Below are 26,890 nucleotides of genomic sequence, written 5' to 3' on the forward strand. Positions count from 1 at the left end.
CAAACCCTCCCAATAGATGACGCTGTCAACCATTTTAATCATACCTTTCTCACTATTCTAGATCATCATGCCCCCATGCGCTCTATATGCATAAAATCTAAGACAGCACAATGGCTTACAAGCAATACTAAAAAACTTATCCTTACTAGGAACAAAGCCTGGACTAAATGGCGAGCCACTAAAGACTCCTTTGATCACCTTAACTTCAAACAAATAAGAAACAGGACTAAATTAGCTATCATACAAGATAAAAAAAACTTCTATACCCAGTTACAGCAATCCTCCCAACACCAACCACAAAAATTCTGGAGATCTATTAACACACTACTATCCCCTGGCAAAGTTGAAACTCCCAATCCTCTAGGCTCCAGCCCTGACTCTCCCCTACAAACAGCAAATGAATTTAACAACTTCTTTACCTCTACAATACTTAAACTAGCCAACCAACAAAGCCCTGACCCTGATCTACTAGGTAACCCAAACTGTACCCTACCACCATTTCAACTGCAACCCATACCCACCTCCCATATTCTAAACCTACTTCAAAAACTGAAACCTTCTACCCCCTCAGCCGACAAAATACCAGCTGAATATCTCCAGCTAGGAGCTAAAGCTATTGCCTACCCGATCTCTATACTCATCAATAGAACCATAAAAGAAAGTACAATACCTTCACTCTGGAAAATCTCCCACATCATCCCTCTCTTCAAAGGGGGTGATTCTTTTGAATATTCCAACTACCGCCCAATAGCACTGCTATCTCCTCTTGCTAAAATAATGGAGAAATGTATCCACAAACAATTACTTAGTCACCTCCTAAACAATAACCTCCTCGCAAACTGCCAACATGTATTTTGTCCCTACCATAGCACCACCACAGCCTTATTATCCTTTATTGACTCCATTAATAAAAACCAAAATAATAACCTACTCTCATCAGCATTTTTTGTTGACCTGTCAAAAGCCTTTGATATGGTGAACCACCAACTACTCCTACATCGCTTAAAATCTCTTTCTCTTGACAGCATTGCCTTAAACTGGTTTTCCTCCTATCTTCAAAATCGGAAACAAGCAGTGTTATGGAACACTAATCTCTCCGAACTTCTGCCCACCACTCTGGGAGTCCCTCAGGGCTCCATCTTGGGTCCTCTTCTATTTTCCATCTTTATCAATGACCTACATCTTGTCACTCCTCTAACTACTTGTATCCAATACGCTGACGATACCACCATCATTTGCTCAGCCACCACCCAAACTGGCCTACACTCACTTACCCAAAAAACTTTCACCACCTTAGAGCAATGGTTCTCTAATCACTGTCTCCTCCTAAACCCTAAGAAAACTAAACTTCTCCTCTTCCTACCCACACACCAATCCCCTTCTATCAACTTCTCTCTCACCTCTAACAATGGCACCCTTATCTCTCCTGACCAAACAGCCAAACTTCTTGGCATAACTATTGACAACCTACTTAAATTTGACTTTCATATCAACTCAATCATAAAAGCAACTAATAAAAAATTAGGTTCTCTCTACAGAATCAAACCATTTCTAACTCCTGAAGCAAGAACTACCATAGCTAGAACCCATCTCATATCGACACTCCTATATGCTTTCCCAATATATACTAACCTTCCTAAATACAATACCAATAAGCTTACAGCAGCCTATAATAACATTGCCAGATTTGCCACTGCCTCCCCATATAAAACACATCACTGCCAGAATCTCCGCTACCTAGGATGGCTAGAACTACCCCACCTAATTCAATACTATCAGCTCTCCATAGCCCAAAAAGCCCTTCACCACCCTGAAAATACACCTATGCTCTCCACCCTTATAAAACCCTACAACAACCTAAAAAACCTTCGCTCATCTAACAAAACACTGATTCAAACTTCTCTATCAAAGAACACAGCAGGTGACTCTATATTTTCTAACTCAGTTGGTAAGATATGGAATCAACTTCCCCCTGACCTAATAGCCCAAACATCCATCACACTGTTTAAAACTAAACTAAAACACTATCTAACCAATCACTGGCTATGCTCATGCAACAACCCGAGCTGATCTTTACAACTCCTCACACAAACTGCATCCTTACACTTATCTCAGGTAGATTTTTCTTTCTTTTTCAGTGTTCATTTCTACTATAAATGCTGTCTCTTATCTATCAACTATACTCTTATCTACATTCTATTACTAACTTTCTTGTTTTCTACTAGAAATACTGTCACTTATCTATCAACTATACTCTTCTCTACATACTATTGAAAACTTTTAAACAAACTCCTTAATCTCTGCTGTATCATACTACACATTCCAGTATTTCTGTATCAGCTATATCTCCTATTACCTTACTTTCTCATATTGTGGTTTAATGTCTTAAGTATTTTTTGTGCTTGAAATACCCCATGTATTGTGTAATATGCTTATTGTGCTTGTAATAACTTATATATTGTGTTTATATTTTTTACCATGTATTAGATAGCGGAGCTTTTCTCCTCGGGCCTCCACTGAAAATGGACATGTATCCAGTTGGACTAGCCCGGTTAACAAATGTAAAATAAAATAAAATAAATAAAAACTGACTAACTTAGATTATTACTATTTTCTGCGTACCCTGCCTGGATTGAGAGCCTCTTGCCTCAGTCCAGTGCCCATCTCTGTCGAGCTTTCTCCACCCCTTCTACCCTTCCCTATCAAATCTATCCCTAACTCCTCTAACTTCCTTTCCCAACTAAATAAATATTACCCACTCCTTCCGGCGCCATCTTTATCCTTCCTGACTATCTGGCTACTGCATGTCCCTGGCTACGGCGTCCTATTAAAGTATATAGGTATTGTACTAGTGAAGCTGCATGTGTATAGTCATTATATATCATCTAACCTGATTGTAATTAACTTTCTATTGTTCCTATTTCTGTACCTTGGAATCATTAAGTGAGCCGGTGTAATTTTCACTGTACTTCCCAGTTTGTTTAAGAGTGCAGCACGTGGATCTTGGTGTACGCTGTTCTCAGCGTTTGGCTGCTGGCGACTGATTAAAAAGGGAAGCGTACCTTTTATAGTATAATCACACAATTTGTTCTACTAGTGCTGCCTATTGAACGTGGTATCTGTATCTTTTAAGACTCTGGCCCTTCTGACTGTGGTATGTGCGTTCTACCTTTAATGTAATAATATTTCCGACTTACTGTTTGAGTAGCAGTATAGGTACTAGTTAGATGTTGTTCATGTGTAACGGCGTGTCCTGGATAATAGTTAAGGAGGTTTTTTCTGCAGTTTTGTTATTGTTAATACTTCTTATCCGTAAGTAATTGAGCTACTTTTTCTGTACCTGGATATTTAGGTTTCTACTGCTCCTACTGTTCTCTAGGGAGTGATGTATTTCAATATTGAGCGTGTGATGCTTCCGTTGGAAGAAAGTAGAGTTTAATTCTCTCCACCTTGATTTTCTTAGCTTGCATTGCTTGCGCTGCTGTTTAGAAACACGCACGTGTTGTTTTTCAGCGTTGTGGTGCTTCACAACTGTATGATTGCTTTCCCTGTTTGGGACTGTGTGTAGGTGATTTCTGGTGTTATGGAAATGATTAGTTTCATTATTAGCCTTTAATTTTCTTATTTTATTAACTACTACTACTGGCGCTGATCCTGAATCAGGTAGTCTTTGTTCCTTTAGCTTGTTGTGGCTCCCGATGTATTTCAATATTGAGTGTTTGGTGCTTCCGATGGAAGAAAGTAGAGTTTACTTCTCTCCACTTTGATTTTCTAAGCTTGTATTACTTGTGCTGCTGTTTAGAAGCACGCACATGTTGTTTTTAGCGTTGTGGTGATTCACAGCCGTAAAATTGCTTGCCCTGTTTGGGACTGTGTGTAAGCTGATTCCTGTTACAACGAGAATGAATAGTATTGATATTAGCTTTTACTCTTCTTAATTTTATTAACTACCACTACTGGCGCTGATCCTTGAATCAGGTAGACTTTGTTCTTCTAAGATGTTGATGCTCCCGACTGTAAATTGTGAGACCTACCTATGCATGGGTAATCTTTACCCGTACTTATGCCATATGTTATCTTGCTTTGAACCTATTTTGTTGAAAGGTGTATAGTAGTCTTCTGTACAGTACTATACTTTTGAATGTACCTAGTAATGTCAAACAAAGAAGCTTTATTCTGATAATCTGCTAATTTTGCCTGCCACCAGCTCTTTGTCTCCCACAATTTTGTCCTCTCTGTACAGTGCTATTTTTTGAATGTGTTTTAGTGATGTCATATAAGGGCTATTTATTCTGAGAAACTGCTGTTTTGCCTGCTACTAACACTTTGTTACCTTTAATTTTGTCTTCTCTCCCTTTATTCACCCAGCGCTTCACTCTGCTGCCCTGACCTAGGGACTGTGAATCTGTCCTGCCTGAAAGCCAAGATACAAACCTATTCTAAGCCAACAGGACTCCACCCGTACTATAAGTTAGAGCAAATCCTCTCCATAAGACTCTAATTCAAAAGAACCTAGAAAGTATGTGTTACAGTGTCTGCAGTGTTACTACATCTTTCCTAATTAATGCCATGTAACTGAGGACTGCTCCCTAGCCAGGTCAGCCAGTACACCTACTCTCTGCTACCCCTTTCTCCCTAGCCTCATCACTTACCTTCAAATTAACTAAGCTGCTAAGTTTTGTTCCTCTGTGCTACTCCTACACTCTAAAACACAATAAGAAAGTTTATTTATATTGTTTCTATTCTCTTTTTCCAAGGACTTGCCCCACTTATCTATCCCTCTGCTCTGATACATATATTATCCTACAGCTGGCTTGAACTTCTCTTTGCTCTCTCAGTACTGCTCATCCCTCTATTCCTACCACTACATACTCGCCTCTAGTCACATCCTTACCTTACCTCAGTAGTCAGCATTTCACTGATTGTTCCTGGGGTCCTTCTCCTTCACTGGCTCTGTCCCTCATTTATTGCCCACTATCTGCCTCACATAAAACCTACTACCTCTCTCTATCTCTGCAACCTGAGTTCCCTCTGCTCTACGACTCACCTGTTTTTCTCTTTAGTCCCTACTACCCATATGATACATTGAAAATACAACTGACTAACTTAGATTATTACTATTTTCTGCGTACCCTGCCTGGATTGAGAGCCTCTTGCCTCAGTCCAGTGCCCATCTCTGTCGAGCTTTCTCCACCCCTTCTACCCCTCCCTATCAAATCTATCCCTAACTCCTCTAACTTCCGTTCCCAACTAAATAAATATTACCCACTCCTTCCGGCGCCATCTTTATCCTTCCTGACTATCTGGCTACTGCATGTCCCTGGCTACGGCGTCCTATTAAAGTATATAGGTATTGTACTAGTGAAGCTGCATGTGTATAGTCATTATATATCATCTAACCTGATTGTAATTAACTTTCTATTGTTCCTATTTCTGTACCTTGGAATCATTAAGTGAGCCGGTGTAATTTTCACTGTACTTCCCAGTTTGTTTAAGAGTGCAGCACGTGGATCTTGGTGTACACTGTTCTCAGCGTTTGGCTGCTGGCGACTGATTAAAAAGGGAAGCGTACCTTTTATAGTATAATCACACAATTTGTTCTACTAGTGCTGCCTATTGAACGTGGTATCTGTATCTTTTAAGACTCTGGCCCTTCTGACTGTGGTATGTGCGTTCTACCTTTAATGTAATAATATTTCCGACTTACTGTTTGAGTAGCAGTATAGGTACTAGTTAGATGTTGTTCATGTGTAACGGCGTGTCCTGGATAATAGTTAAGGAGGTTTTTTCTGCAGTTTTGTTATTGTTAATACTTCTTATCCGTAAGTAATTGAGCTACTTTTTCTGTACCTGGATATTTAGGTTTCTACTGCTCCTACTGTTCTCTAGGGAGTGATGTATTTCAATATTGAGCGTGTGGTGCTTCCGTTGGAAGAAAGTAGAGTTTAATTCTCTCCACCTTGATTTTCTTAGCTTGCATTGCTTGCGCTGCTGTTTAGAAACACGCACGTGTTGTTTTTCAGCGTTGTGGTGCTTCACAACTGTATGATTGCTTTCCCTGTTTGGGACTGTGTGTAGGTGATTTCTGGTGTTATGGAAATGATTAGTTTCATTATTAGCTTTTAATTTTCTTATTTTATTAACTACTACTACTGGCGCTGATCCTGAATCAGGTAGTCTTTGTTCCTTTAGCTTGTTGTGGCTCCCGATGTATTTCAATATTGAGTGTTTGGTGCTTCCGATGGAAGAAAGTAGAGTTTACTTCTCTCCACTTTGATTTTCTAAGCTTGTATTACTTGTGCTGCTGTTTAGAAGCACGCACATGTTGTTTTTAGCGTTGTGGTGATTCACAGCCGTAAAATTGCTTGCCCTGTTTGGGACTGTGTGTAAGCTGATTCCTGTTACAACGAGAATGAATAGTATTGATATTAGCTTTTACTCTTCTTACTTTTATTAACTACCACTACTGGCGCTGATCCTTGAATCAGGTAGACTTTGTTCTTCTAAGGTGTTGATGCTCCGACTGTAAATTGTGAGACCTACCTATGCATGGGTAATCTTTACCCGCATTTATGCCATATGTTATCTTGCTTTGAACCTATTTTGTTGAAAGGTGTATAGTAGTCTTCTGTACAGTACTATACTTTTGAATGTACCTAGTAATGTCAAACAAAGAAGCTTTATTCTGATAATCTGCTAATTTTTGCCTGCCACCAGCTCTTTGTCTCCCACAATTTTGTCCTCTCTGTACAGTGCTATTTTTTGAATGTGTTTTAGTGATGTCATATAAGGGCTATTTATTCTGAGAAACTGCTGTTTTGCCTGCTACTAACACTTTGTTACCTTTAATTTTGTCTTCTCTCCCTTTATTCACCCAGCGCTTCACTCTGCTGCCCTGACCTAGGGACTGTGAATCTGTCCTGCCTGAAAGCCAAGATACAAACCTATTCTAAGCCAACAGGACTCCACCCGTACTATAAGTTAGAGCAAATCCTCTCCATAAGACTCTAATTCAAAAGAACCTAGAAAGTATGTGTTACAGTGTCTGCAGTGTTACTACATCTTTCCTAATTAATGCCTTGTAACTGAGGACTGCTCCCTAGCCAGGTCAGCCAGTACACCTACTCTCTGCTACCCCTTTCTCCCTAACCTCATCACTTACCTTCAAATTAACTAAGCTGCTAAGTTTTGTTCCTCTCTGCTACTCCTACACTCTAAAACACAATAAGAAAGTTTATTTATATTGTTTCTATTCTCTTTTTCCAAGGACTTGCCCCACTTATCTATCCCTCTGCTCTGATACATATATTATCCTACAGCTGGCTTGAACTTCTCTTTGCTCTCTCAGTACTGCTCATCCCTCTATTCCTACCACTACATACTCGCCTCTAGTCACATCCTTACCTTACCTCAGTAGTCAGCATTTCACTGATTGTTCCTGGGGTCCTTCTCCTTCACTGGCTCTATCCCGCTCCGTTCGCCCTACGGGCTCACTACGCTCCCCACCCTGCCCCCTATTCCCACCCGCCCCCACTACTTCTACACTTATTCATCCAAACCACTCCCCTTCAATTAACACTAATCACAAAACACTCCCCTTCAATTAACACCAATCATCGCAGCCCAAACCTTCAGTTCCAGAATCTCCAAACCCAATATTCACCTTCATTATCCAACTTACTCATCTTAATCATTCCACTACTCTTCATACTACCACAATGTCACTGGTATCTACCTATCCTCAACGTAAAAACCTACTTCCATACCTTATCTCACCACTTCTTATTATACTCTATCTACTTACTTTCTATGAGCATCGCCAAAACATACACCTTTTCTACTCCACAAAGCAAACCTCCTCTACCCCCATAGCCTACACTCATTCTGATTCAAACACAATTAGTACTACAACCTACCTATCAGCAAAATACCATAGACTACATCACATTAAACACTATCTGCCACAAGCCAAAAAATCTCTGTTCCTTACTTGTAAACACCTACAACACTCACTTAACTACCAACTCCAGTCAATAATAGATGGTGATATCCAACCTAATCCCGGTCCAAGCCCTACACTTCCTACAGTTACCCATATAGCAACCCCTACTACCACCCAATCCCTTATTAGACCTCCCAACTCACTATTAATAGCCCATCTTAATGTAAGAAGCATAAATAACAAGGTTGCCCAAATTCACGCTCTCATAGATATACATTCATTTGACATCCTGTGTCTTACTGAAACATGGCTCAAACCAACAATACATGACAATGAATTTACTCCACCAGGATATAGCACATTAAGACTAGATAGATTAGCTAAGAAGGGAGGTGGAATAGCAATACTTTATAAGTCTGGACTACAAGTTACCTCTATTGACTCTAAACCCCCCCCCCCAACTAGCAATGAAGAAATACTTATATCCAAACTCCAACTCAATAATCATAAATCTATTTATATTATTGCCATCTATCTTCCCCCAGGGGATAACTCAAACAACCTCGAATATACCCTGAATTGGCTATCAACCAGCTATCCCCAAGAAACAATAGTACTCGGAGACTTTAATATAAATTGGAATAGCTGTAACTCAGAACAGCCCTCTACCCATCTTAATTTACATGGTTTTACTCAAACTATAAACTCCCCCACAAGGACCAATAAACACAACAACACCGAAAGCACCCTAGACTGGATACTAATAAATAGACATCACCTAAGTTATAAAGTTGGTACTTTCCCTGAGGATATAAGCGACCATGCTCTCAGGGACAAGACTGATATCCAAAATCCAATTACCTATAGAACTATTAGGAGTAAAACTAAATTTAACCCAGATAATTTCCAAAACGAACTTAGAGCATGCAACTGGGCACCCCTTAATAGTCTACCTCTAGAGGAAGCAGTAATCCACTTTAAGAGTAAATTTCTAAACATTCTCGACCTCCATGCTCCAATTAGGACCATTAAGACTAGAAACAAACCAGCCCCCTGGCTCTCAAAAGATACAAAACAAAAAATGCTACTTAGAAATAAAAACTGGACCTTATGGCGTATTACCAAAAACCAAGAAGATCACATCAAGTTCAAACAGTTAAGAAATGACACAAAAAAATCAATCCTGTTAGATAAAAGAAAATACTACATAAAACTCCAAAATACCCAGCAAAGTAAACCCCAAAAATTTTGGGCAGGTATAAATACTCTCTTACATCCAGGTCATATTGTCACCCCCCGACCTGTAGGCGTAGACCAGGACAATCCAAAGGAAGTAGCAAGAACCTTTAACACCTTCTTCACTGAAACCATTCAGTCTCTTGCCAACTAACTATCTTCCAACGGCTCACCTCTAACATCCCATAATACTACCTTACCTCCCCCATTTCATCTCAAACCCATCTCTACATCCCTCATCCGTACCCTTCTACAAAAACTCAAACCTACCACCATTGCTGCCGATCTCCTTCCTGCTGAATATCTACAGAAAGCAGCAGATGCGATAGCTACCCAGTTTCCATTCTAATTAACAGAATAATCTCAGAAGGTGCAATTCCTATCACATGGAAGATTGCACATATTATCCCCCTTCATAAGGGTGGAAACTCTAGGGATCTATCCAATTACAGACCTATTGCCATACTTTCTCCTTTGGCCAAAATCATGGAGAAATGCATTCATATGCAACTGTTAAAACACCTTATAGACAACAACTTACTAGCTAAGTGCCAACATGGCTTCAGGCCATTTCACAGTACTACTACTGCCCTCTTATCCTTCTCCGACTGTATAAATAAAAATCACAATAACAACACTCTATCCTCAGCCCTCTTTATTGATCTGTCCAAAGCTTTCGACATGGTTCACCATAAAATTCTCATTAATGCACTAAAAAATCTGTCCCTTGATACTCTATCTATACAATGGTTTGAATCATACTTAAGCAATAGGCAACAAGCAGTCATGTGGGAGAACAACCTATCTCCCCTTCTCCCCATCTCACTAGGCATCCCCAAGGTTCTATACTTGGACCACTTCTATTCTCTGTCTTCATCAATGACCTGTACACTGTTATTCCTCAGGCCTCCTTAATACAATATGCCGATGACTCCACATTAATTTGCAAAGCCCCAAATCAAGCTGACCTGCAATCTCTTACCCAAAAAGTGTTCAACACAGTTGAGGATTGGCTTCAACATCAATGTCTCATCCTAAATCCAAAAAAAACCAAACTTCTACTTTTCACTCCCACCCATAGAGCCACACCTCTAAACTTCACTGTCACTTCTAATAACGGAACCATCATTTCCCCTGACTCTAACACAAAACTCCTAGGGGTACTAATTGACAATAACCTTAACTTTGAAGCCCACATAAGCAATACCATAAAAACAGTTAACAAAAAACTAGGCTCACTATATAGGATCAAATCCTTTCTTACCCCACTAGCAAGATCCACTATTGCCCAGACACACCTAATTTCTACCCTCTTCTATGCCTCCCCAATATATACTAACTTCTCAAAAACCAACATGAACAAACTAGCAGTCTCCTACAACAATATTGCAAGATTTGCAACTGGCTCAACATTTAGGACCCACCACTGTAATAATTACAAAAATCTTGGTTGGCTAGAGTTACCTAACCTACTGCTACTTAAACAATTAATAATTGCTTATAAAATCCTGTATCAACCTAGTAACACACCGATTCTTACCAACCTTATCATCCCCTACAGTAACCTCAATACCCTCCGCTCAGCCACTAAAATGCTAGTACTAACACAAAAAGCCAACAACAAGGCAGGGGACTCCTATTCTCTAACACCGTGGGTAAATCCTGGAACTCTCTTCCCAGTGACCTAACCTCACTACCATCACTCTCACAATTTAAAATCAGGCTTAAATCCTACCTTAAAAGACATTGGCTATGCACCTGTCTTAACCCAGACTAACCTCTCTTGTCTTCTCACTAAATTTCCATATCTCAATGTCTGCATAATCTACCTGCTTACTGGAATCCAGATTCTTAACTTCTCCTTCAACTAATTTGTACTCTCTTTTATATCTTATTATGTCTCTTTGTCACACTAATATCTCATGTTGACTCACCTCTTCAAGTGTGTTCCTGTATTGTACATCTTACTTATTTTACCCAACTGTTTACTTCAATATGTTCTTTTTTGCATAAAATAGCTTAATTGTATATACTACTTCCATTTTGTTAACCTTGAATTTATTTTATAGTTTTGTTTTATAGTTTTGTTTTATTAAAAACAAATATTGTTTTGTACTCTTGTGGAGCTTTTCTCCCCGGGCCTCTGCTGAAAATGGATATGTATCCAGCTGGACTAGCCCGGTCAACAAATGTAAAATAAAATAAATAAATAAATAAATATACCTATTTAGTTTTTTTTAAATATATATATATATATATATATATATATATATATATATATATATATATATATGTATAGACACGCACACACACACACACACACACACACACACACACACACACACACACATACACCTACATATTTAGCTACATGTCCTGTAATATTAAATGGTATTGCTGGATGCTATGTTTGTAGATGTTTCATCTTGGGCGGTTGCTTTTTTTTTTTTTTATTGTGAGGAAGACAAAATGAAAACTTTTATAAAAGAATGCCATTTCTTTGGTGCAATGCTTTCTTTTTTAATTCAATGTTAGAGAAAAAAAATAACACAAACAGTGTGTGTGTTACAAAGTAATAACAGGGTGCCCAGAGGGGCTCTGAGACTTGACATCAAAGGCATCAGGCCACTCCATGTTTGGAAAGTCTCTCATTATACTGTATGTCACCTTGACGGGCAAAATGACGCTTAGAAAATGGGATATATGTTTAATTTGATAGTTATTACACATTTTTTTTTTATTTTTCACATAAAGTAGTTCTTGTGCCTGAAGGTTCAAAACTGGTGTAACATATGTAACTATTGCTGGATAAAGTATTTTCAATTTAAAATGTCCATTATTCAAGGATAAGTCTGTACTATGACACATAAATTCACACATGAGCAAATACTAACAGGCATACATATGCCTACACATGTTCACGTGCAGAGGCACATATACACAAGCACATACACATACACACAAAAACACATACGTGCACACACACACACACACACACACACACACACACACACACACACACACACATGCACATATATTTTTAGTCAGATATGTACATTATTTTATTATTATCTAGCCATTTCAAAAGAAAGAATATGTGAAATATTCTATTATCAATAAACATGAAGAGGGACTATGTTTTCTAGAAAAACACCAAGAAAACTCCAAAACAGTGTTTACATTTATCAAGCCATAAATGAAAACTTTTATGAAAGCAAAACAGAGGTTGTTTTTTACATGTAATTATGCCCTCTACTTTCAATACTATTACAGCATTAGGCTTTATAACACCATGTGGTGTTATGCTATCTTCCTAAGATCCCTACCCTGTTTTGAATCATTTCTTACATAATACGTCCCATAGATGTAATGCATACAAACAAAGCCAAGTCTCAGAATAAAGGATGTAGCTAAGCTTGAGAATAATATTCCTAAGCAGGACACTGATCTAGAGTTGTCTATTATATAAAAGAAAGAAATGCAGCATCTCTGTCTGTTTTTCAAAATATCACCAAAAGTAATGTTATTCACAGTACTTACAGAACAAGCACTCTAGTGTTACAATGATTTCCATAACCATTTGGGCTCCCTGTATTGCTCTACATATAGTTGAGTTTAAAATGTATGAACTTCTTCAGTTATCCAAGGTTTAATCTCATTGATTACTTTTCCTATTTAAAATCACTGCCAGCATGTTTTTATTTGCACACCATTAGTAATGTATTATGTGGCGCTCTTCTCTCTTCACCATACTTGTGTGACCCCAAAATGTGAATATTTAGCAAGTGAACTGCAATAGGACATCACCTCCAGGACCGATGATTCTTTTTGCAGGTTCCATCAAACTGAGGCTTCAATTAGTTTTTTTTCATCCAGCTGAAGCACCAGGGTCTTTAAGCTTGATGAAACATAGATGAAGCAGACCCGAGATACTGTATAGAAAAAGCACAATCAACAGTCCGCAAATATAAACACTAAAGTAGAAATTGCTCAGTGACATTCACTATGTCCTTGCATCCAAAAAATCTACATAGTCTTACTGCTTGTACTTTTATTGAAGGGTTGGTTATGCAAAGGAGAACCAGATTATGTCATTTGTATAACACAGCATCATCTTATATAAAATAAAATTATGTGATGCCATTGATCTTACTGATGACACATCCATCCAATGGACATTTAAAGATGCTAACCCAAGCTACTGGGTCAGAAAATGTTCTACATGCAGCTGATTCTGATTCTGACATAAAGTTTTAACACAAAACAACATCTATTTAGACATAGAGAATTGTCAGAAGCTGGAGAGATATCTATCTTGAAATATCACATGGCTATTCTCCTCCCAACAAAAGGAAAACAGATAGGAGATTATTCCATGCAGACACTTACCCCCTCAATATCTTAAAAAAGATGATGCACTATCCTCCTCCACCTCCTTTTAGGTGAAGCACACAAACCTGGGGGTTCATTAACAACACAAAGTAAGCATATTAACATGACAAGTAGCCATGCTAATTGAATATGCATGCTGCTCATCACACCTACATGGATGCAAACAACTTTCTGTGGCCAGCAATAGTGTTCACAGCCATGGAAAGGTGCTTATAAGCAGCAGTATACAATGTAAACAAAAGGGATCACATATAAGCAGTTCTCGGATATGAACACATCCTGTAGCCCTCACATATTAAGGGCAAGTACAGGGACAGAGTACAAAATGAGGGGGAGCAAAATGGGGGAATAGCACACGCAAATGTGATATAATAAATTGCAATGTTCTATAGGGTAAATGTTTAAAGAGCACTCATATCTTACAGACAAATGTGATAAAACCATATAAGAAGCATTTTGAACATAAAACCCGCAAGACGGAATGCCAATCCCACTGGCACATACAGAAATGATAATGGACATACTGATAAAGGATATGGATAGGGTTGGGAGGGTGGCCTAATGGTTAAGGTGTTTGCCTTATAAACGCAAGGTGCAGGGTTTGAGCCTCACAAGGGATAAATAGCTAAGCTTAAAATGGCTCACAAGGGCAGTTAGCTTAGTACTTATCTATGAACCTATAAATGTGCATTGTAACAAAGGAGAGTTTAGCTGTGACATGCATATTAATTAAACAGTTGACATCAGATAACAGTTCTCAAGGACAGTAGCTACAGTATGCAATGAATCCATATAATGCATTCATATCATATGTGCATGTATATAAACGGAATTGATGTGTGAAAGTTGACAGCACCAATTATGAACAAAAGGACTTCATAGCTGTAATGTCACATAACTCAGAAATTAACATGTCTATGTAAAGAAATGACTGTGGCAACAATAGGAAAGGGTTCATCACCTATAAGCATGTAATATATAGACAAGTGTTGTATGTTTATGTAAATGATATGTGGCAATCTAATAATAAACAATATACATAAGTGACCTATAGAAAGGCTGAATGGATGACATATCAGGAGTCCAGTCATAGGTTTGTAGGTGTTTACTTGGTTAATGACCACATGGGGCCTTTTTAAGCCTAGCCATGCATCCCAAATCTCTGAAAAGTTCTGGTACCCTTGATAAATGTAAACAGAGGCTTGGGAGTTGAAACATTTAGAAGGAGGGTCCTGGGAGATGAAGCACTTACAGGCTGCCTGTGCCCATTAGAGATATAGGTGCCAAAGCAGGGATACACTTCCTGATCCCCATCCAATTGTCCAAGTTACACTTGAATTGGGCTAGGGAGGAACTCTGCTTCACATGGATGGGGAGTCTGTTCCAGAGATGGGGTAGTCTCTGGAATACATACCTGTTTCTCCAGCAGGTCCTATTTATATCACAGGCAAGGTTTAAATCTTTAGAATGGGTAATTATAGTGCTATTTGTTTTGGGAATATGTAGAAGCTCCATCAGAGTGAGGTCTGACAATGCTTTGTATGACAGGCATAGATCTCCACTAAACAGCCTGTAGATTATAGTACACAGGGATAGAATCTTGATGCAGTCTGCAGACATGTCACTTATGCCCTGTATTATTTTAATGAAGAACCTTTGTGGACATTCCAATTGTTGGATATGCCAGGGTAGGTATATTCTAAAGGGGGCATTGTACTCAATGATAGGCCTGATGAATGCAGAGTACAGTGGAAGAATTACTTCCTTGGACCTAGATACCATACTTTTGTTTATAATTTGCACAAAAGTGAATGATTTACTCACTACTGCAGAGACATAATGGTCAAAGGATTTATTGCTGTCTATGTATGTCTTCAAGTCCCTGACCTAATGGGTCTATATTATAACATTGAAGTCTTAAAACTTCGAATGTTAAAATATCGAACCATTTCGATCAAAACACCATAACATCGAACACTCAGAATAGCAAATTTTTTCCCAGGGAAAAAAATCGCTGTTCCGACAAACATACATACAACCCAAGCACACCAAAATAAATAATCCACACACATACACTTCACAAAACCCTACACTAAACCATACATACACTACTAGCTATCCACTTACCTTAACCCAACCCTAACCCAAAGGTCTGCAACTACCGCACACTCACATTACCTGCTCCCTAACCCTAAGGTCCCTAACTATCGCACACTCACCTTACCCGCTCCCTAACCCTAAAGTCCCTATCGCACACTCACCTTACCTGCTCCCTAACCCTAAGATCCCTATCGCACACTCACCTTCGTTCGCACACTTACCTTAACCAAGTCCGTAACCTTCACTCCACAGTCAAGGAAATAACGAAGCTGCAGAAATGGCCCACCAAATACCTTCCCTAGGAAAGTATTCAATATTCTGCAGCTTCGCTATTTTCAGCGTTCGGTGCATAGGGTTCGATATTATAACATTTGAAGTTTTAAGACTTCAGTGTTTTAATATAGACCCAGCCTAACTAGGTCAAATCTTAGAGGTGTGTTGTCAATATGATAATTACCAAGGGTGGATGACTTCTTGAAGGATAATATTATGTATTTCTTGGCATTTAGTTTTAGTCTATGGCTCTGGCACTAGTTTTTTGCCAATGTCAGCCCTTATGGGAGAACATTTGTGTCAGTGGGTGATTCAATGACAGTTCCTAAGTTGCAATCATCTGCAAATTTAGTCAGCCAGAGGCCACTGACATTGGCCTTGACTTCAGAGAAGTAAATGCAAAAAAGGAGATGTCCCAGGACCAATCCCTGAGGGACTCCACTTGTGACTGGCCTCTGTGGAGAGGTGAACTCCCCAGTTCTACCTTTCTGGGTCTTATCTATGAGGCAGCTGGCTATCTACCAGGTTACATAAGGGTATGTACCTAACCTCTTAAGTTTGTCAATAATGCCCAAGTGGGGGAATGTGTCAAATCCCTTAGCCAGGTCAAGGTAGGAAATGTGAACCATTTTGACCTCATCCATTTCTTTAGTGACCTTCCCAAAGAAGTCCACCAAGCAGAGTAGGTATGACCTGCCTTTAATGAAACCAAATTGGGTTGAGTCCAGTGTCTGGATGTTTCCTACATCATTACTGATCATTTGCAGGGTATGTCTTTCCAGGGATTTGCATATGAGTTTAGTGAGACTTATGGGTCTGCAGTTTCCAGCATCTGTAGATGGCCCACCTTTGTGCAGAGGGATACATTTTGCTGTTCTGCATTCATGAGGCATGAAGCCTATTTAGAGGCTACAGTTAAATAGCAAATTCAGTGGGCTTGATAAAGCATGTTTCATGCTGTTTAGAATGCATCCTAGGATATTGTCTGGGCTCATTGATGCAGTGTTCTTGGCCTTAGAGAGAGCATTAAGAACTTGCACCCTAGTGTTAGCAGGAGGAATATATTTGATGGTATTTCCTGGGGGAAGGTTGATGGGGAGAGAGGGGTAAAATTGGAGCTGAATTTATCAGCCAGTAAGTTTCCTGCATCTTCTAGCTCAGTATAGGTGGTTCCATTAACAATGAACTCTGCACATGACTGCATTGCCTTTGAGATTGCAGACATAGCTAAAGAATGTCTTGTGGTTGTCCTTGTTCTAGGAGGCCAAATTTACTTCATATTTCAGTTTGGTAGACTTTATTTGTCCTCTGAGTTGCTTGTTTAGTTTGATGAGAGTGCTTTATTTCCCCTTGGGTGCTACATCTATTTTTTGCCATGATTTTTTTCTTTCTGTTATACAGCCTATTGATGTTATGATTCCACCAGGGTGGCTTGTTTTTTGAGTTAGTTCTGTACTTCTTCCTGGTGGGTACAGCTGCCTGTCTGCAGCTATTAACATGCTTGTATAGGGTTTCTGTGAACAGTTCTGCATAGGAAGCAGTGTTCTCAGCGTTTATTGGGGCTTGAAATTTTGCCAGGTTATCACTTAATAGTAAGAAGTTATCCTTAGAGTAGTTTGTCAATATTCCAGGCATTCCAGGTCTTATTTTTACTTCAAAGGAGACCATTTTGTAGTCTAACCTCACCAGAGAAGACATTACAATAGGGGGTGTGCAGCTGTCTCCCATATTACTGAGGACCAGATCCAGTATGGTTGCAAAACTTGGTGTGTTGGCAGTCTGGTCCAGGGAGCTTATATTTACAAAATCCAGGAATCTTTGTGCCTGTACATGTGGTGTCATATATGATTCCCAGTTAATAGTGTGGTAATTAAAATCACCCATGAATATGGTATTGGGTTGGATGGTGAGTGTTTTCAATACGTTTAAATACATGGTATGTGTAGAGCAATATGTATGTACACCTTTAAAAAGCTTTCTAGGGCTTGCATAAGTGTATAAATACTGAACATGTGCAAGCCTTACTGCCATTTTGTAGTAAGCTGTTGAGATTTAAGCATGCATTTCTGAGTAGTCTGTCAGTTAACCAGTTTGTTTATAGTTTGTAATGCTACTATCCATCCTGATGTGTTTCTTTGCAATAAAGCATGTAAACAAACTACCCGCCTATTCGTTTTCTATGAGAAACAAGATAAGTGACAGTATGGGTTTCCTGGTTCGTAGAGAGGGGCCTATAGCTTGCAAGGAACTGGTATTGGATTTTTCCTATAGTGAATTGAACATGGAGAAGCTCAAGTGTATTATCCTGTTTGACCAGGCCTGGAAGAATATTTATTTTTGATATAAATCGAGACACCTCCATCTTTAGTCCCCGTCTGTGTAGTAGCTAGTAAATGTGTATAAGGCATTATAAACTTGCACTGTTGGTGTTTTCTCTTCACCTTTAAACCATGTTTCAGTGACCATGCAGAGAATAACATTCTGTAGGGTGAAGAGAGTTTCTATGGAGTGGAGTTTCTTTGTTTAGACTCCTAGCATTAAACAGTAATACCTTTAGTTTTTCTTGGTTTTGATTTGCTATGTCAGAAGTACTTTCACTTTGGCATTGCCTAAAAAAGGCACTATGAGGGAGGACAATGTTTTAATTAATATTTGAAACCCTACTGGGGAGAGGTGCAGTTGATTCCTGGCAAAGCAGTATGATCTGTTAACCATCTCTTTCCATGCTGAGAAATAATGCACACCCTTAGAATGACACCAGAAACTAAACTGATTATTAAAGTTGGCCACTTTTGTTCATATTGTGACATAAACTTGAAGAAGGTAAAATGCTACTCAATGATAGGCTCATACCAGCCTGGGACAAATATTCCAAAAGCTCCATGATGTCTCTGTTCATATTGTCTAGGGAGGTCATGTATATCCAAATGGGCTAAGACTAAGTCAAACTGGTACTTGTGATCCAATGACCTGAGTGCATGCGTAATGTGGTGGATCCTGGCCCCTGATATGCAACTGATGGTGACTTTCTCCTTACTAAACATGGTGGGAGTTACATCAGTGTGCCTCTCAATGGAGTCTCCATTGACCAGAAGGTTGTATTATATGGTGTCCTGCCTTATGGGCTTAGAAGTAGAGGCTCCATGAGATGTGGCTGTATTTGTTGATGTTGTTGTTGTTTTGAAAGAGTGCATTTGGGGCTGCTGAGGGTATTTGTTATGTGTACTTCCTCTGGTAAGTCTTTGGGGTTTAGGAAGGTTACATTTAAGGGGCTCAGCATATGTGGGTCTATGTATCTGCTTTAAATTGTATGTGATGATTGCAGCATGTGTACTACTGACAAACTTATTCACATTAGGAGTCCTTTTATGTGAGAGCTTTGCCTCCAGTGACATTGGGCAAATACATCTATCATATACTATTTCAGTTTGTTTGAGAATTATCTGGTTGTCAGTAAACACAAGGCAATTTCTACATTGCCTGAAGATGCCCATATTCACCAAACTTCATAGGTTCATAGGTTCATAGGTTCATACTAGGCTACCTGCCCAAGGGCATTTATAAGCCTAGCCCATAGTTATGTGGCTTTCGCCACCCCTTTAGTTTGAATAAAAACTATGCCTATCATTTTTCTGTGCCTCTGTCAAGCAGTGACACTGAAGTAATCCCTGGGGTATATCTGCGATCTCCCATCCATTGGTCAAGATTCCTCTTGAACAAGGCCAGCGAGGTGCTCTGCCTCACATGTACCGGGATTTTGTTCCACAGCATAGGGAGTCTCTGGGTGATGAATCTGTCCCTCCAGCACGTTCTATTTATAACTGTGTCAAGGTTTAAGTCTCCGCCCTTGTGGTTCTGAGGGATCTAGATTTTTGAGGTGAAGCATATTCATCAAATCTGGGTTTGACATGGCCTTATATGTCAGGCACAGGTCACCTCTGAGCAAGCGGTATGAGACTGAATAGAGCTGGAGTTCTTTCAGTCGGGCAGCATAAGACATATTTTGGGACCCTTTATCCTTTTGGTGAGGAACTTTTGGGGCCTTTCAAGCTGCAGCAGGTGTCTGGTCAGATACATTCCGAACGGGCATTGTACTCAATCATAGGTCTAATGAGTGATGAGTACAGGGGGACGATGACCTCCCTTGATCTAGATGTGAATCCCTTCATGATCAGGTGGGCGATATAGAAGGTTTTCCTAACTACTTTAGCAACATGAGTGTCAAACGAAAGGCTACTGTCAACTTGGGTCCCCAGATCCCTGATGACTTTTTCTGTGCTCAGTGGATTGCCACCTATATGGTAGCTAGGGGTAACCTTGTTTTTCCCAAAGGGTATGACTATGCATTTTTTGGCATTTAACTTCAGGCCATGGCTCTGGCACCAGTTATCCGTATCTGTGAGGCCCTTCTGGAGGATATCTGTGTCAGATGTGTTTTCGACTATGGCGCCCAGTTTGCAGTCATCTGCAAACTTTGTCAGCCATAACCCTCCTGTGTTTGCTTGTACTTCAGAAAAGTAGATGCCGAACAAGAGTGGACCCAGGACTGAGCCCTGTGGGACACCACTTGTGACAGGCTTTGAGTCTGACATGGCTCCAGCAACTCTGACCCTGTGGGTTCTGTCACTTAGCCAGTTTGCAACCCATCTTGTGATGTATGGGTATACATTCAAGCTGATGAGTTTTTCGATGATACCTGAGTGGGGTATTGTGTCGAAGGCCTTTGCCAGGTCGAGGTAGGCTGTATGGACTGCCTTTCCCTCATCAATGGCCTTGGTGACAGTCTCGAAAAAGTCAACCAAGTTTAAGAGGCAGGATCTGCCTTTGACAAAGCCAAACTGGGCTGGATCCAAAGTCTGCAAGTTCCCTATGTCTTTATTTATGAGTTCCATTATGATCCTCTCCATGGCTTTGCAGATAAGGCTTGTCAAGCTAATGGGCGGTAATTTCCAGGGTCTGTGGAGGCACCGCCCTTATGAAGTGGGACCACAGTCGCCGTGCGCCACTCCTTGGGTACGTATCCTGAGGTGAGGCTAAGATTAAACAGCTGTCCTAACTGTGGGTTTAATTCCTCGTTGAGTTCATGAAGCACACAGCCGGGGACACCATCCGGTCCCATGGATGCTGTGTTTATAGCCTTAGTGAGGGCAGTTCTCACCTGGGCGTTGGAGATGTTTGGGGGGCTACAATCCCTTGGTATAGATATCTCTCCTTTTGGGGGGGGGAAGTTTGCACTGAACCTGTCAGCCAGTATGTTAGCAATGTGTGTAGGTTCAGTAATTTTCACATCATTTTGAACTAATTCTGAGCATATCTGGGAGTTTCCTCCTAGGTTTCTAACATAGCTAAAGAAGGCCTTATGATTGTCTTTAGAGTCCTTGGCGATTTTTCTCTCAAAATTTGCCTTGGATGATTTTATGAGAGCTCTTAGTTTTTTACTTATGATGATCAAATGTGTCTTACCTTTCAAGGATTTTGCTCTATCTTGTAATAGCTTCCTCCTTTTGTTGTAGAGCTTGTTTATGGCTGGGGTCCACCAGACTGGATGCTTGCCTTTGGTACAGAGAGTCTTAGTTTTGTTTGGGATTGCCTGATCCATGCAGTCCTGTAGGTGCTGGTAGAAGGCATTTGTAAGTGATTCAGCGGTTTGAGTAATGTTTACCACTGGCTCAGGGGCCTTAAAGGAGACCACACTAGTTTTTAGAAGTGTGAAATCGGCTTTTGAGAAGTTTTTCACTGTGGTCTTTTTTGTTTCAGGTGGGCCCCGGATGAGGACCTCCAGCGAGATTAGTTTATCATCTGATCTCACCAGCGAGGGGTATACTTCCGGTGTTGAACATTTTGATCCCATGTTCATGATGATGAGATCAAGTATGTTTTCTCCTCTTGTGGGGATGGTGACTAGTTGTTCCATGGCATTTGAGTTTATGAACTCCAGGAATCTTTGGGTTAGAGTGTTCGGGCTTGAGTAGTGTTCCCAGTCTATATTAGGGTAGTTGAAGTCACCTAGTATGATGGTGTTTGGAGATGCATTTATCCCCTCCAATGTTTTCAGGAAGGCCATGTGAGGTTCCTGAGTTTGAGAGGGTGGCCTGTAACATGCTACAAATTGCAGAGCAGTCTTGCCTATGGTTAATTGCACCTGGATGGTCTCCGATGCATCGTGCATTGCCACCAACCTTGAGGTGTGGGTGTCCTTTATGAATATGGACACCCCTCCTTCTTGGTGTTGTCCGGATTTTGGGGCCGGAACGCATGATATGAGGTGAAACCTGTTAGTGCTGGGGTGCTCTCAGGAGCCTTGAACCAGGTTTCTGTCACAGCACAGACATCAATGTTCTCCATATTGAGAAGGGCCTCGAGTGCGTGCATCTTGAGATTGAGACTTCTGGCATTGAGCAGCATTACCCTTAGTTTTTTCCTTTTGGTGTTCTAGGGTGGTAGGTTTAGAATTTGAGCCTTGCCTAAAAAGGCACTATGGGGTGGCAAGAGCCTTTGCTAATATCCGAAGCCCAGGGTGACAGGTACAAGCCGTCACTTGCGAAGCAGAGTGGCTAGACCAGCATGTCATCCCAGGCAGACAGACATTGATCCCCTTTGAATGACACCAGAATTTAAGCCAATTATTAAAGCTGATCATCTTATCACTGTATTGTGGCATCATTCTAGGTGAAGGTTGGATACTGCTCAAGGTCAGGGTCATACCTGCCTGGGCTACATAATCAGAGAGCTCCTCGATGTCCCTTTTCATGTAGTCCAAGGAGGTACGTCTCAGGTCGTTGACACCAGCGTGGACAATGACTGAGTCGTACTTGTACCTGCTGTTGAGAGACCTGAGTGCTTGCGTTATGTGGTGGATTCTAGCGCCCGACAGGCAGCTTACTGTGACCTTCTCCTTACTCAGTCTGGTGAGCGGGACGTCAGTGTGGCTGACTATGGAATCACCAATGACAAGTGTGTCTGGCATTTTGTTTGGCCTTAAGGGCTGTGACTGTTTGACACTCTGACTGTGTGGTCTATGTGTTGCATGTGTTGGGTTGTGAGGTGGTAGTTGTTTGGGTGTCTGCTTTGGTGGCCTCTGCTGTTTTGGTAAATTTTTGATCAGAGCCTCCGAGTATGCCTTTGTGTGAGTATGTGTATGATTTGAAGTTGTGATGGTACCATGTGTGACTGGGTATGTATTGTGTGTGGTTACGTTCTCCTCCTGTCTGGTCTTGCCAGTCCTATGTTGAGAGAGCTCAGCCTCCAGTTTGGCCGTATAGTTGCATCTCTCGCATGTATTTGTGTTTTGTGGGAGAAGGAGAGGATTGTGTACATGAGGCAATTGTAACATTGCCTCAATATTCCCAGGTTCACCAGTTGAGCTGGAGAGGACACTAGCAACTGATCCCTCGACATACTAGAAGTAGTAGATAAAGAGACTTTCAACGGACTCCGGGGGAAGTGGGTTTTAGGCTGGTGGGGTACTATCTATAATAAGAGTGCTTTATCAAGGTGCAAGTACTGTAGGAGTAAGTGCTAGGCTTTACAGATAGAGAATAGTCTACTTGGAAATCAAGTAGAGATGAACTTTTCAGTTATAGGATATGCTGGTTAGATCAGCAATACAGCTCGAGGAAGGTAGTTCTAAGGGAAAATTGGAAGAGTGGAATTTAGATGGCCCAAATAGTTTAACCTTGTTTAACCGCTGCTCTTGTGTGCAACAGTGGTAACTCACTAAATCGCTACGCCAGCGTTTAGCGTGTTTTATAGCAGGGGCTGAAGGGAGCTAGGAATTGGCCCAAAACGACCAATGGACTACTAGTTTCTGGCTGAAACTTCACCAAATCAGACAAAAAGGCCGCTCAGTGCTTCCCAATCCCACTGGTAAGCAAAGAAACTTCCCTCCTTCCTAATAAGGCAATGGATCAGTAACAGGAACTAAAAACAAAGCCCAGGGATCAGCAACTCTGAAACTGGACTACTCTAGTTCAGTAAGGCGGAAAACAAGAGATATTTTTGTTTTATTACAGAGACAAGGAAAAACAGACAGTAAATGCTATAAATGCTGTAAATCGGCTAGCGCACTTTAGTGTGTAGCCTACAGAAACAATTTGCAACAATTAGTAACTTAAAGTGCAATAAACAGTGTAAAATGCAGAAATCACTTAAAGTAGCAGTAAAACAGGCGAAATGCAGTCGCTAGCTTAAATAACAGTGGGAAAGCCACACAAAATACTTATATCTGGTAGAAAGTCACTCTTTTCGCTCTCTGCTGCTTGGATCACTCTGCAGGCCACCACAAGGATCTGTGCTGAGTTGGTACAAGCTGGAAAACGTGCATTTAGCGTGTTTTATAGCAGGGGGCTGAAAGGAGCTAGGAATTGGCCCAAAACGACCAATGGACTACTAGTTTCTGGCTGAAACTTCACCAAATCGGACAGAAAGGCTGCTCAGTGCTTCCCAACTCCCACTGGTAAGCAAAGAAACTTCCCTCCTCCCTAATAAGGCAATGGATCAGTAACAGGAACTAAAAACAAAGCCCAGAGATCAGCAACTCTGAAACTGGACTACTCTAGTTCAGTAAGGCGGGAAAACAAGAGATTTTTTGTTTTATTACAGAGACAAGGAAAAACAGACAGTAAATGCTATAAATGCTGTAAATCGGCTAGCGCACTTTAGTGTGTAGCCTACAGAAACAATTTGCAACAATTAGTAACTTAAAGTGCAATAAACAGTGTAAAATGCAGAAATCACTTAAAGTAGCAGTAAAACAGGCGAAATGCAGTCGCTAGCTAAATAACAGTGGGAAAGCCACAAAAATACTTATATCTGGTAGAAAGTCACTCTTTTAGCTCTCTGCTGCTTGGATCACTCTGCAGGCCACCACGAGGATCTGTGCTGAGTTGGTACAAGCTGGAAAACGTGTTAGCGTGTTTTATAGCAGGGGCTGAAAGGAGCTAGGAATTGGCCCAAAACGACCAATGGACTACTAGTTTCTGGCTGAAACTTCACCAAATCGGACAGAAAGGCTGCTCAGTGCTTCCCACTCCCACTGGTAAGCAAAGAAACTTCCCTCCCTCCTAATGAGGCAATGGATCAGTAACAGGAACTAAAAACAAAGCCCAGGGATCAGCAACTCTGAAACTGGACTACTCTAGTTCAGTAAGGCGGAAAACAAGAGATTTTTTGTTGTTTATTACAGAGACAAGGAAAAACAGACAGTAAATGCTATAAATGCTTTAAATCGGCTAGCGCACTTTAGTGTGTAGCCTACAGAAACAATTTGCAAAAATTAGTAACTTAAAGTGCAATAAACAGTGTAAAATGCAGAAATCACTTAAAGTAGCAGTAAAACAGGCGAAATGCAGTCGCTAGCTTAATAACAGTGGGAAAGCCACAAAAATACTTATATCTGGTAGAAAGTCACTCTTTTAGCTCTCTGCTGCTTGGATCACTCTGCAGGCCACCACGAGGATCTGTGCTGAGTTGGTACAAGCTGGAAAACGCGTGTTTTATAGCAGGGGGCTGAAAGGAGCTAGGAATTGGCCCAAAACGACCAGTGGACTACTAGTTTCTGGCTGAAACTTCACCAAATCGGACAAAAAGGCCGCTCAGTGCTTCCCACTCCCACTGGTAAGCAAAGAAACTTCCCTCCCTCCTAATGAGGCAATGGATCAGTAACAGGAACTAAAAACAAAGCCCAGGGATCAGCAACTCTGAAACTGGACTACTCTAGTTCAGTAAGGGAGGAAACAAGAGATTTTTTTTTTTGTTTTTACAGAGACAAGGAGAAAAACAGACAGTAAATGCTATAAATGCTTTAAATCGGCTAGCGCACTTTAGTGTGTAGCCTACAGAAACAATTTGCAAAAATTAGTAACTTAAAGTGCAATAAACAGTGTAAAATGCAGAAATCACTTAAAGTAGCAGTAAAACAGGCGAAATGCAGTCGCTAGCTTAATAACAGTGGGAAAGCCACAAAAAATACTTATATCTGGTAGAAAGTCACTCTTTTAGCTCTTTGCTGCTTGGATCAGTCTGCAGGCCACCACGAGGATCTGTGCTGAGTTGGTACAAGCTGGAAAACGCGCGTTTAGCGTGTTTTATAGCAGGGGGCTGAAAGGAGCTAGGAATTGGCCCAAAACGACCAATGGACTACTAGTTTCTGGCTGAAACTTCACCAAATCGGACAAAAAGGCCGCTCAGTGCTTCCCACTCCCACTGGTAAGCAAAGTAACTTCCCTCCTTCCTAATAAGGCAATGGATCAGTAACAGGAACTAAAAACAAAGCCCAGGGATCAGCAACTCTGAAACTGGACTACTCTAGTTCAGTAAGGCAGGAAAACAAGAGATTTTTTTTTTTTTTTTTTGTAACAGAGATAAAGGGAATGTTCATATCCATGGAAATAGACCCTTTTTTTTACTGTTTAGGCAGGTGGAGTGATAATATGAAGTAATGTCAGGAGTATCTGGTTTGCAACTCTAGAGGTAGTGCTTGTCACTGCAAACTAGTTGCCCTGTGTGCAGCTAGGTATTGGTGAAATTTCAATGATGCTTTTACAGGAAAAATGTCAACTCAAGGTATCTGCAACTATACAGGGCACTTATAAACACTTGATGTGAAACTAATAATAGAGCCTGATGATTTATGGAATCACATATCTGCCATTAAGCCATATATTGTGATGGAAACAAAGGTAGTATGAACCACATGTTTAGAGGACAACATGCAATACAGGGTAATCATTTTGTGAATAGGTAATGCACATGAGCAAGCTAAGACCTAAGAAACATTTGCAGCATGTCATGTTACAACACATACCAGAAAAGATATCAGAGAGATCCATAAAAATCAGGAGCACCATAGACATATGGCATATTCATTACATAATTAAGAACACCCCTGAAGGTTAGACAGCTTAGTTATACCCTATAAGGTGTGGTGATGACCTACATATAATGACA

This window comes from Protopterus annectens, chromosome 3.part1 (genome assembly GCF_019279795.1).
Source record: "Protopterus annectens isolate FY-2018-M chromosome 3.part1, PAN1.0, whole genome shotgun sequence".
NCBI classification, from domain to species: Eukaryota; Metazoa; Chordata; order Ceratodontiformes; family Protopteridae; genus Protopterus; species Protopterus annectens.